A 12014-nucleotide genomic window follows, 5' to 3' on the forward strand; every position below is an offset into this window, starting at 1 on the left:
AGCAGGATGGCAGCCATTTTGAAATTAAGAAAGGCCTCTACTGAGAACCAGCTGACCAACTGCTGAGTCATGGAAGGTCTGTTGGAGAAATGGTCAGATGAGAAAACAGCAGTGGGCATTTGAAGGAATCAGGGTAATTACCCAGGGGATATCTATTGACTCTCACTGATGGTAATGAAGAATGATTTGCACATGCTCGTATTTTGCACCTATAAGTACCGAGACCATGTCGCGCTTTTCCACGCGGTTGATGCTTGTTGACTTTCTCCCTGTAACCTATTACAGAATAAACTCCCTTCTCCTGCCTCTGCCCCTCATTTCATTGACTGTGAGAAGAAGCAGCTGGACTTAGTTCATGGTAACACCTTTGCTTACAAACACTAAATTAATTTAAATATTGAATCTGCAGTAGTTGGGCTTACGTGTCCTAAATTAAAGAGGAGAAAAGTTAATCACTTTAATAATTAAAGTGATGCTTCACTAATCTGAAGCAATCAGATGGCCAGAATGACTGATGAGATTAGATTTCAAATATGCCAGCTTATTTAGCATTTATTAGACTGGTAGAATGACAGGATTTATCATAGACAAAAAAAGAATAAGGAAAAAAATTATTTATGATCAGAGAGTAAAATGCTTTGTCATTTGAATGCAGAGAGGCTATCTTAAATCATCTAAAATAAAATAGAAATTCATTCCACCACTCTCCCTTGAAGAAACTAATCAAACACACCCATGTGATACAATTACATTTATTTAGATTTAGTGGCACTTCAGTGATTTACATGAATATTGTTTTGACCTTCTGAAAACATTTCAGTAGATTAAACCTTCACCCTCAAGAGCTATCAGTCTAGGGGGCCAGTAGGTAGGATGGTGGTAAAGGCACTGGGCTTCCACATGGCTGGCTGTGGTCCCAGGCCTAGAGGATTGCTCGCTCTCGCTCTCGCTCTCGCTTTCTGGTGAGTACATGTGCCCTATAGCAAATTTGAAAATAATAAAAATAAGTAAAATAATTATTTTAAAACAAGAGCTGTCGCTCTAGAGATGAAATTATTATGAAAGACACAGAAGTGTCATAAAAATAAATACCTTGCCATGTATATTTAATCTTAAAGTCTGTTTAATAAATATTCTCAGTTTATTTTAAAAGGGATTATTGAGCCTCTTTTCATGGAATATTTATTTCTGTGTCCTTTGATAAAGAAATAAAAACTAAAGCTAGGTTAAAAAAAAAATACTTCAAGATGGCAGAACAACTCAGAGTTCAGAATTCAAGGCAGATACCCATAATGGCTAAGGACAAATTCAGTCAAAGTTCGTGACGTCACTGCAGACAAGAGCCCAGACAAAAAGACTTCTTATTATTTAACCAATTATATAGACAAAGTCAAAACAGATTTTGAGGATGCTGTGTATTTTTCATCACTGGTACAAGCTAAATGCAAAAGACTCAGGTCTTAGGGACAGTCTATTATCTCCTCAAGATTATGGATTTCTCTTAGGGGCCGTAGGTTGGCAGTCAGGGTGAGCAGGTAGTAAAGTCTCTGTCCTCAGATGGAGGAGATTGATAATCCAGCCAGTCCCATTTTCTCTTACAACTCTCTATTAGGGAACAGGTCATTTATGACTATTAAATATTTGAAACAATAATGAAAGAGATATCCTTGGCATAAATGTGAGCTTTCTGACCAATGGCATTTCATTAGTGTTTCACTTGACCCAACTGGGTACTGTAACTTCTGTTTCCCACCAAACTTCCCAGTGAAACCCTTTCTTCCAAGCCACCATCTCCTATTTTTATTAGTGAAAGACTCATGAAATCTAAGTTCACCCCAGCATTTCTGAAACTCCAATGTTCTTGATGGGAGTTGTTTTATTCTTATCTACATGAGAAACATCAATGAACGACCTCCACATTCCCCCTTTACGATGATAAGATACAGGACACCACTCTGTTCTCCCTCAAGGGTGACTCATTGCAGTTTAGAGAAGAGCGAAATCCTTTAAATATCACAGACTCCGTAGTTCTCTGTGATGAGTTTACATCCATTGGTGGTGGTTCTTTTCCCGAAGTGCAGCACCGTTTTTGTGTGGCTAAGAGAAATACCTGAGCCTGGGAAGTTTTATAACGAAGGCAGAGGTTTGTTTACAAACTCATAGTTCTTCTAACTGGAAAATCCAAAGGCCTAGGCCTACAGCATGGCCAGTGGAAACAGTACAGCAGGTGTGTGTGGAGAGAAAGCGTCAGACAGCTGCCTCTTGTAACAACCCGCTCTCGAGAATTCACCCCTCTCGTGAGAGCTAGAATTCACTGGTTCTAGTCACGAGACTGTTACCACCACGTGCCATCACCATGAACCAATCTACCCATTAGACCCCATCACCTCCCAGCATCAAAGTCCAAAGCATGAAACTGGGGTACGAACCATGACCCAAACCATAACCATGGTGAGTCACCCCGGCTGCCCCAGCGTCCTGCCTACAGCAGCTCTCATCGGCTCTTCCATCTTGTCAACCTGACTTTTAAGCAACTCCTGGAGAAGGTGGGAGGGTGTTCTCCTTCCTAGAACTGCTCCTAGGCAGGCAGGGTCTCGCAGTTCAGCTGTTCTCTTGGCTGATCTAGACCTCTAGAACTGCCTCCCTGAGTCACCAGGCAGCACTGACAGAGGGGCACACTCCCGCCTCTGGGTCATCGGGAGATGGGGCACCCCAGTTGCCGTGGTCAGGTGTCTGCATGCCACCCTCCCATGCACATGGCACCGCTCCCCTGGAGAATTCAAGCAATATTCTCCAGAGGCTCCATGGGGTGGCCCAATCTCAGGACACATACACGAGAGCCTCAATGGCTACCCTAGGATGGGCCACAGTCCCTACACACTTGTGACTCTAAGTAGTGGCCTCGGGGTGGACAGTGCAAATCTGACCAGAAACCGCCACCTTGGTGCAGATGTCCCTGAGTGGCGGCAGCCATCTCTCTGGGTCAGGGTTAGGCCTCTTCTTATTTCAACAGAATCACCCTTTGTGACTGACCTGTGAACTCGAAATAGGGTCTAATGTATTCTTTCTCAATCCCATTTGCTTTTCAGCATGGATTGTTCTGAGTTTAAAATCTGCTCCTTGGTCATCTTCTTGCTAACACTTCCATATGAACAAGGAGAGAAACTGAGCTAATGGGGGTTCTGGGCAGCTCCCCTAAATCTTGCCAGTCTCAGCTTCCACTGAGTTCGGAATCACTGGAGTTGAGTTAATGGCAGGGAACTGGTAGTCTACGGTCTTCTTTAACTCTGGATCCCCTTGCCCTGCTGGTACTGATGATTTAAAAATGCCCAGATTTCGAAGGCTGGTAACCCCTATTTTATAGGGTGTTTTTCAAAATGCGGGATTTTTCCTCATTGAAACATATCTGGAACATGCAGATCTTATTCTAAGACAAGTAGGTAAACTACTTCCTCACATTCATTCTTTTTTGGGGAGTGGAGTTCCAGGAGTAACAGCCTGCCTGTCTTCCTTTTCTAGGTAATCACAGCAAGTTCAAGTTATTTAACCATGCTCAAGTGTTTCATTGAAACTTTGATTTGTGCATCTCTTTTTTTTTCTTTTTAATTTTTTTTAGGTTTGTTCCATAGGGTGCATACGCTTTCCAGAGAAAGAGAGAGGGAAAGTGAGAAATCACCCCCTAAGGGCATGGCCATGCCACAATCCCTTCTCCTTCATTCTCCTCGCAAGATTTTGGGCATGCGTGCACATGTACCCAGCATGATTTTCAAGCTGCCAAGTCTACAACTCAAACCATGTTAGACAATGTAGGAGTCCAGCACCTTATCCACCGTGCACCTGCTGGCCTGACATCTATCCTTGTAAGTTACATAGACTCAAGTATTTCTGTTGAGCCACACAAAGAATTAAAACATCTTTTGCTTTATGTGTGTAGTATATGCATAGAAATTAGGTGGATAATATGCATATTACTCATGTCTTATCTATTATTGTTGTTCATGAGACATATTGGTTATGCTAGTCTAGCAGAAGGTTCTAAAGAAATATTAATTTCAAGTCTCTATCAATTGCCATTTGCTTAGAAATTCAAGATTTTTCTAACAGTTCGTCAATAATAACATCCATTATATAGGAGCCTTTTACATAAAGAAGAACATTTTCCCCTAACATCTGTTTCACAGATTGGGATTTTTGCCTAATGGGTTGTATCCAATTTGGATGTTTATCAAATCTCACAAAGCTCAGCTCTTACTTTAAAATATGTTTTAAGTATTAGCTTTTGAGGGAAATTGAATGAAACACTAAAGGAATTTTATGTTTGGAATATTCCTGCATGAGTCCCCAAATTAGAAACTGGAATTACAAAGAGTAATTTGTAAATTGTAAATACATTGTTTTACATTAAACATTTATATTTAATGTAGATGTTTACATTAAACATTAGAAGTGTTTAAATACTGTTATGACAAAATATAAGCTACTCTTCACATTTAAAGAAGGTTTAATTATAAAATAGCAAAGCAGAAGAATGGTTTGTCTTAAGAGCTGGTTCTTGGGAAAAGCCAAGTACTGGATACCACCTGGGTAATTTGCAGGCGATTTTTAGATGGCATCATTCGAAGCACCAGCTACAGCAGGATGCTATCACTGGACAGTGCACCAAGGGTCAAATTTTATACTCAAGATTAAAAGCCTCATAGCATATTTTGTCAAAAAAAATAATTGTCATGCCAGCTGGTGGTCTAGTGGTTAAGGCAAGTAAATTCCCATAGCCAACCATATGGTTTGACTCCCAGATCCCACAGCTTGAAAAATATGCTGAGTCCTGTTCACGTGTGTACAAAACCCTGATTTGAAGATAAATGGGGGAGAAGGGATTGTGATGTGACCATGTCCCATAAGGGTTACTTTCCCTCTGTCTCTCCAGTGAACACATGTACCTTCTATCAAACAAACACAAAGAAAATAGGAATTGTCTAATACTGAAAGGAAAAAGTTGAGATAGAAAAGACAGTTTGGGGACTGGGGATCATATTCCATTTGAATTCTGTCCTGCACTTAGTCCTGATAGTATGAAGGCTGAAGTCAGAATGTCAGGTTCAAATCCCAGCATGGTCACTGATCACTGTGGGAATTAAAAGATATCATTGATTGTTCTTGTACCCCAGTTTCTTCATCTCTTACAATATCTTCTTCAGAAATTCTAGAAGCTTGGTCCAGGCATGTCTTTGTTTTGTAACTCTCCTGCTGATTCTAATAAAAGGCTGGGTTTGGAAGCACTGGTTTAGATCAAATCTAAGATTTTACAGTTATATTGGGATTGCATACTTCAAGCCACTGTGTACTCAGACTAAATCTGATGACTATATTTTCTATCCCTCACATTATATGATGCCTGCTATCTACATAGATGCGTCTCAATAAATATTGAGTCATTATGAGAACATTTTTAAATTCGAGAATGAGCACGGGCATGCATGAGCACAGGTGTACAGTACAGAGATAGCAATAGATATTGGTGTTTTTTGGAAAAAGAATGATTTTACTTAAGTTTATTTACTTATTTATTTAAATTTGACCAGAGAAGGACATAGTAAGAGAGAAACTGAGAAAGCAAGCCACCAGGTCCAGGACTTGAACCATGGTTGGTCTTGGGAGAGTCCAGCACCCTTAACCACCATGCCACCTGCCAGCCCCAAAATAGGTACTGTTATGACAAGTCTCACCATTGCAGTACTCTGCTCCAGCTGCCCATTGTCCAAGATGACAGACACGTGCCACTGTACCCAACCTGTCCCAGTTGGTTTGGGATCTGCACCTGGACTTCCCACATGGCCCGGCCTCATTCAGCAGTGCTCTACTGCCTATACCACCAAGACTGGGCCACTTCTAGTTTAAATACAGAGAAATAAAGCTTCAGAGAAATGAAGTGATAGACCTGATCAATGGCAGAATTGGGAAGGTTTTCCTTCACCTGGAACCTTTAGTGATATACTATCTTTTTTTTTTTTGGGGGGGGGAGATTTTTGCTGTAGGGCGCGTGTGCTCACCAGACAGACAGAGAGAGACATAGAGACAGAAAGCAAGAAATCACCCCCCAGTGGGGATGGTCACGCCGCAATCCCTTCTCCTCCATCCTCCTCTCGGGATCTTGGGCATGCACGCACACGCGCCCGGCGTGAGTTTTAAGCCACCGGGTCCGGGACGTGAACCGCGGTCGACTACGTGGGAGTCCAGCGACATAGCCATTATGCTAACTGCTGGTTCCCAATGATATACTATCTTAATCTCATGGCTTTAATGCCATATTTTCCATGTATGTGCACCTTTTTACAAGTCCTGTAATCTGTTACTTCCAGGCAAGGAAATTCTCATACTTACCACATAATACTCTAAATAGGATATTTTCTTTCATTTATACACAAGGACAACACAACTGAGTTGTTTCTGCTTCTGTAAAACTAAGTGAAGACCATCTCCCTTGCACAGAGACATTCAGGCTAAGACTAATCTCTGTGAAGGTGGCAGGCCAAGTGCTAACAACTGAAATCAATAAAGAGAGATGAACTCTAGGCTTACTGGGATATTTCTTTTCTAATGGCCACATCTTTGCTTTGCCTATGAAAACCAGTCAAATTCAGCATATTATCCTTAGAAATTCTGTACTCTGAAATGTCGTGCTTATTTCAATAGGAATTTCACCTTTGCTCTAGGTGGAAGCTCATGGCTCTTGGAGAAGTTCCCCTGTATGGACCCTGGAGCATGGATTATTTACACTTGACTGTTATTTCTGTCTTCAACCTATAAGTGAGTCAACAGACACAGTTGACTTGGGTAGGCCTGCTCTGTTATAACTAGGGATACTGTAGCCTGAACTAGCCTAATTTTAGAGCCTAGTAAAATCCATTGAGTATAAAGAAAACTCTTCTGCAGGCTTGTCAGAAAAACAGGCTTGAGTTGACACTGCAGCAGTTATGCAGCTCGGAGGGGGAGGTAATGGGGTCCTTCACTTGCACACTGCAGGGATAACTGGCCAGCCATACAGAAGAGTCAGCACCATGCAAAGTTTGATTGGGACCAATTTTATTTTATAACTGCGTTGTTGGGTATCTTATGGCAATGTAGAGTTCATCCAATACTTTTGCATACCATAAAGAAGAGTCAGCACCATGCAAAGTTTGATTGGGACCAATTTTATTTTATAACTGCGTTGTTGGGTATCTTATGGCAATGTAGAGTTCATCCAATACTTTTGCATATTTAAAAAATTCCCAAAGCAATATTTTTGTACACAACATCTTCTCAGTCAACTTTGAAGATGATTTATACCGGAGCCTCAAGGATGCAAGAACAATGAAGCAAACCTCAATGCTGGAGAGGTTTTCACAGGTGTCTGTCACCATGTTGAGCACAAAGCTCAATTTTCAGTCCTTTTAAACAGTTCTTCATCTAAAGCAAAAAAAAATCAGCTTTGGAAAAGTTCAATTTTGAGCCCCTCCTGTGGCTTTTATGTAAAAAGGCTTTATGCATTTTAAGTTGTAGGACTCATGCGGTTCCTATTTGTGGTTGTTTTAGGCACTGCTATAAGCACTAAGTCATACCAGGTTCAAGAAGTCTAGATTTTGGTATGTTATTATTAAGTAGTTCCCAAAATAATCTTATGGGACTTCTACTACCTGAAGGAGGGTGGCCTGACGTGTGTGCATTCAGCATGCACGATGGTTTAGTTTTTGTCCTGTCCTGAAAACATGCCATCCAGAAGGTGGATCTGTTAGCAGATCTCCATGGAGCTCTTATAGGAGACCTGAAATGACACAGAGATGAACAGACTTCCAGGGTCATCACATCAAAGAGGTAATCATTTGTGACTTCGTGACATTTCAAGATAAAAGATTTGTTTATCTTCCATTACTTCATTTAACCAAAACGTGGCTTGGAAAACAAAAATCCCTTTCTGGAGAGAAAGAATTCTGTTACTATTGTTGTTCAGTAGCTTGTTTTATTCTTTTGGTATGTTCGTGTATCACATCCGGAGCTATAGATTTTCCACAGTGCTTTTCTGCCTCATTCAAGTATAATAAAAGTAGAAATCTAGAGAAGCTCTAAGGTTAAACAAACTGTACAGCATACAAAAAATTAACTTAATTTACAGACAGTCCAAAAGTATTGGCAATGCCCTTTATAAATCTTAGCAAAGATTCATCACAAAGAATATTACAATCTCCACATGTGGTCATCACCGTACAAATGCCGTTTAGGTACCTGTGACCCAGAACTGAGACTTTGTTGAACATACACGAGGATTCAATAGAATCAGCACTTTGGACCATACTCACTTCTTTCAAAGTAACAGTATTGTCAATACTAATCTAAGGTACAGGATTTTCTTATTGCATATTTATGGTGGCTGAGGCAGTTAGTTATAATACAATAATGCAATATCCACAATTATTTTAAATAAACAAAACCATATCTCGTGCCAATAATATAAAGCATATATATTTTTCTAAAATCACACAGAACATTGCTACATACAATTTTATGCAAATACTGAAAAACATGACCTTAAGGCATCTACCGTAAGAGGCAGATGTGCGTACTTATTTGAACTAAATTAGGCAAAAAAAAATATTGCACAAAATCCTATTATTTTCAAAATAAAATATGATTCTGTCTAAACACACGCAATTCCCTATTTCTCAACCAATTCACAAATGGTAAGAGGTTTGTTCAACACCTTTCTGCCTCTTAAAACAGCTTTAAGGAGCATCACGCTAACAATATCTCTGGACTTCACATAGGAATTAGATGAGCACTGATACAGGGTCTGTAAAACTATTTCTTACATTAAGAAATGCTTTGGGGAAAATTCGCTTTGGGGATTCATTTTGGATCTCTAAGTTTATATCCTGACTTACAAATGTCTTCTCAGATTCAGGGTCTTTTATGCCAAACAAAATGGAATTTGCATTAGAAAATGTATTCATGAAAATAATCAGTCTTTTCCTGAACATCTGAATTTTCTAGAAGAGAATGAAAATCTACTTCTTGTGAGAATAGTCACAGTTTTTTCCTCTTGAACAGAAGTCTATTTCTTCATCTTAGTTAAGAAACAAGTAGTTCATTAGCATCCCTGGATCCTGTTTTTAAGATACTAGAATCCTTGTACCTGTCATATACAGTTTAATTTGAAAGAAAGAGACTGTTTCTAGAGAATGCTATCATCAAGATGAAAATAGTAAAAGTCGGATTCCCATCAACATGTACCCACCCCCTGTTATTCCTCCGCTGAGTAGTGGCCTCCCTAAGAACAACAAAGGAGCATCAAGTTCCATTGTTAAGTGCCCTGGGCTGCCAGAGAGTCAGATACACCAGGACACTCAGCTTCTCAAACAGTCTCTGAATCTGCCCTTTAGAAATGAGTCATGTAGCAGCATTTTGATACTTAGCATAATTTTAAAAATTCATGAAATTAGAAATGGTACTACAAGTCTGTGCATAGAACTTGTTTTAAACAGCCATAACAAATATGTCTCTTGTTAGTCTTAGGCTAATAACTTCTAAGCAAGATGTGTTGTTGTTGTTGTTATAATTATTATTATTATTATTATTATAACAGAGATTTGCCATTTCATTTTCTTTAACTGGCTCCTTCAGAGTGGGGACAGTGTCAATCATTTTATTTCGTCACCCACTTAGTTACAGTACCTTGCATATGATGGTGCAAAAATAAATATTTTCTAAATAAGTGAGCTATTAATTTTTAATTGAAAAATAATCATGCTATATTTGGTGCCATTCAAATGTTTGCTAATGTAGGTAATCCTCAAAATACACCGAGTAGCATCGTGATCACTAAACAAAACAGTGGCCCCTAAATTCACACTGCTTCTCTGTCCCTCTGTTCTCATCCTGAGATACCATGGATGCAATACCAAAAGGCAAAAGAAGAAAAGCCAGCATGGGGTTCAGGAAGAATCATGGCTCCATTTAGAGACCATAAAAAAGACTGTATACCACAGCAAAAGGCCATTCGTTTACACAATTTTGTTTAGAACAGGTATTGCTTCTGTGAAAAATAATTTCAAACAGCAAGGAGCTTACAAATATTTGGTTTAGTTACCATAGAAAATATGGCCACAGTAGAAAAGAAGGAAACACTTTGATTTGCTTAGTTCAGAATTCACTGTAACGTCACTTCCTTCCCATATCTCTGCCATAACACTGGAGTCAAGTTTAAGAGCAGACTTGGACTACTTACTACTTGAACGCTTTCAAATACCAATATTTGCAACTAGTCTTCTGGGTTTTTATCAAGAATAACATGTCGCTTTTTTTCCCTGCTTTTGTTTTTAATGTGGAATAAAAGTTAATTTTGCATGTTAAAATAAGGCACAAATCCCTTTAGAATACCTTGAGAAAAGTTATGTCTTGAGTGGCTAAAAACCCTCAAAACAACACAGTATTATAGACAGTCTCTGGAGGTGACTGAAAGACAAGGAAAAAAAAAAGCAAAACAAAACAAAACAAAAACAAAAAACAGACTTCTGAGGCCGTAATGTTTACTAAGTAAAGACTAAATCCCAGAGATGCCCTGTGCTACACCCATAGTTATCTCGTTCTTCAGACAAGAAAAAAATACACCTACTTTACTCGAAAATGCATATTAAAAGGCTGCTTTACATTCTCCTTACAAAGTATGAAGCAGTATTTGCCAAGGAGATTAACAACTAAAGTAACCTTTTTTCCTTCTCACTTAATACAACTCTTTTGATTTATGGACTTCTATTATACACTCAGTAAATTGGAATTTTGTAATGAGCATTTAAAGGCAAAAACTGACTAGAACCTGGAGTCTTCTGTGTTTAAAAAAAGAAATAAGGATTAAACATTTTTTTCCTTAACAAAGTGCATTCTTATAAGGAAAACAAGGCTTACCTTCTTTATAATCAAAAATACATAATTTTCCCAAATAAAACATATTCACATAGATTCTGGAATGTAGTTTAAAAAAACTTAATAATTTTCTTTAAATTATTTAAAAATTGTCCCAAATAAATACTTTTGTTTCTAACACATCTCCTAGGATTTTAACTGAAACGAAATTCTTTTAGTAACTATTTTACAGCACAGTCTTGTTGGGGTTCTTAGATAGTTTCTCAAGTATTTTTTCTAAAAAATATAATGAATGGGGCTGCATACAGTAGAGATTCTGAGAATACTAATAATAAATTAATCAAAACAAACTTTTACATATTTACTTTTTGCCTGATAACACCTGTCAACCCAGCCTGTCATGAAGTATTGTGATTCTTTCTCAGATGAATTCCAAAGCTTACTGGTGAATTTGAGGGAGGAGACACACATTTCCTACAAAGAAGTATCCCAGACAATTTCTGTAGATGCTCCCCTGCCTTAAAGGAAGGGACTTCCTTCCAGAGTCTGTCATCTGGAATGGGGGAAAGAGCCACTGCAGTAGAGAACCCTGATCCACTGCCTCACAGCTCTGGTCACAACTCGCATCAGTTAATAGTATGTCCCCTTGATACCTCATAATGACTATTGTACTTGATGCCTGTGGTTTCCTTCCCAACCCCCCAAACCAGGTCTAATTATGAGAAGGGTATCAGACAAATCCCAGCAGGGACAGTCTGCCATACAGCTGACCAGCAGTCCTCAAAATTGTCAAGACCATCAAAACCAAAGAAAGTCTAAGAAACTGTCACAGCCAAGAAGAGGCTCGGGAGACCTGACGACTACATGAGGTGTGTCATCCTCGATGTGATCCTGGAACAGCAAGGGAACACTGGGAGAAACGCAGGAAATCTGAAGTGTGGACTATCAATACTGGTTCATCTAACTGTCTTTGATATTTACCTATAAACCTAAAACTTCTGAAATACAGAGTCAATGATTTTTCAAAGTCAAGCTGATATGATATGAGGCAAGTTTGATAGAGAATTATTAGTTAAGGGGAAAAGAGACAGGAAAATGTTTTGTCATGACCATTCCTG

The sequence above is a fragment of the Tupaia chinensis genome, unplaced genomic scaffold, assembly GCF_000334495.1.
Source record: "Tupaia chinensis unplaced genomic scaffold, TupChi_1.0 Scaffold000453_1, whole genome shotgun sequence".
Classification (NCBI taxonomy): Eukaryota; Metazoa; Chordata; class Mammalia; order Scandentia; family Tupaiidae; genus Tupaia; species Tupaia belangeri.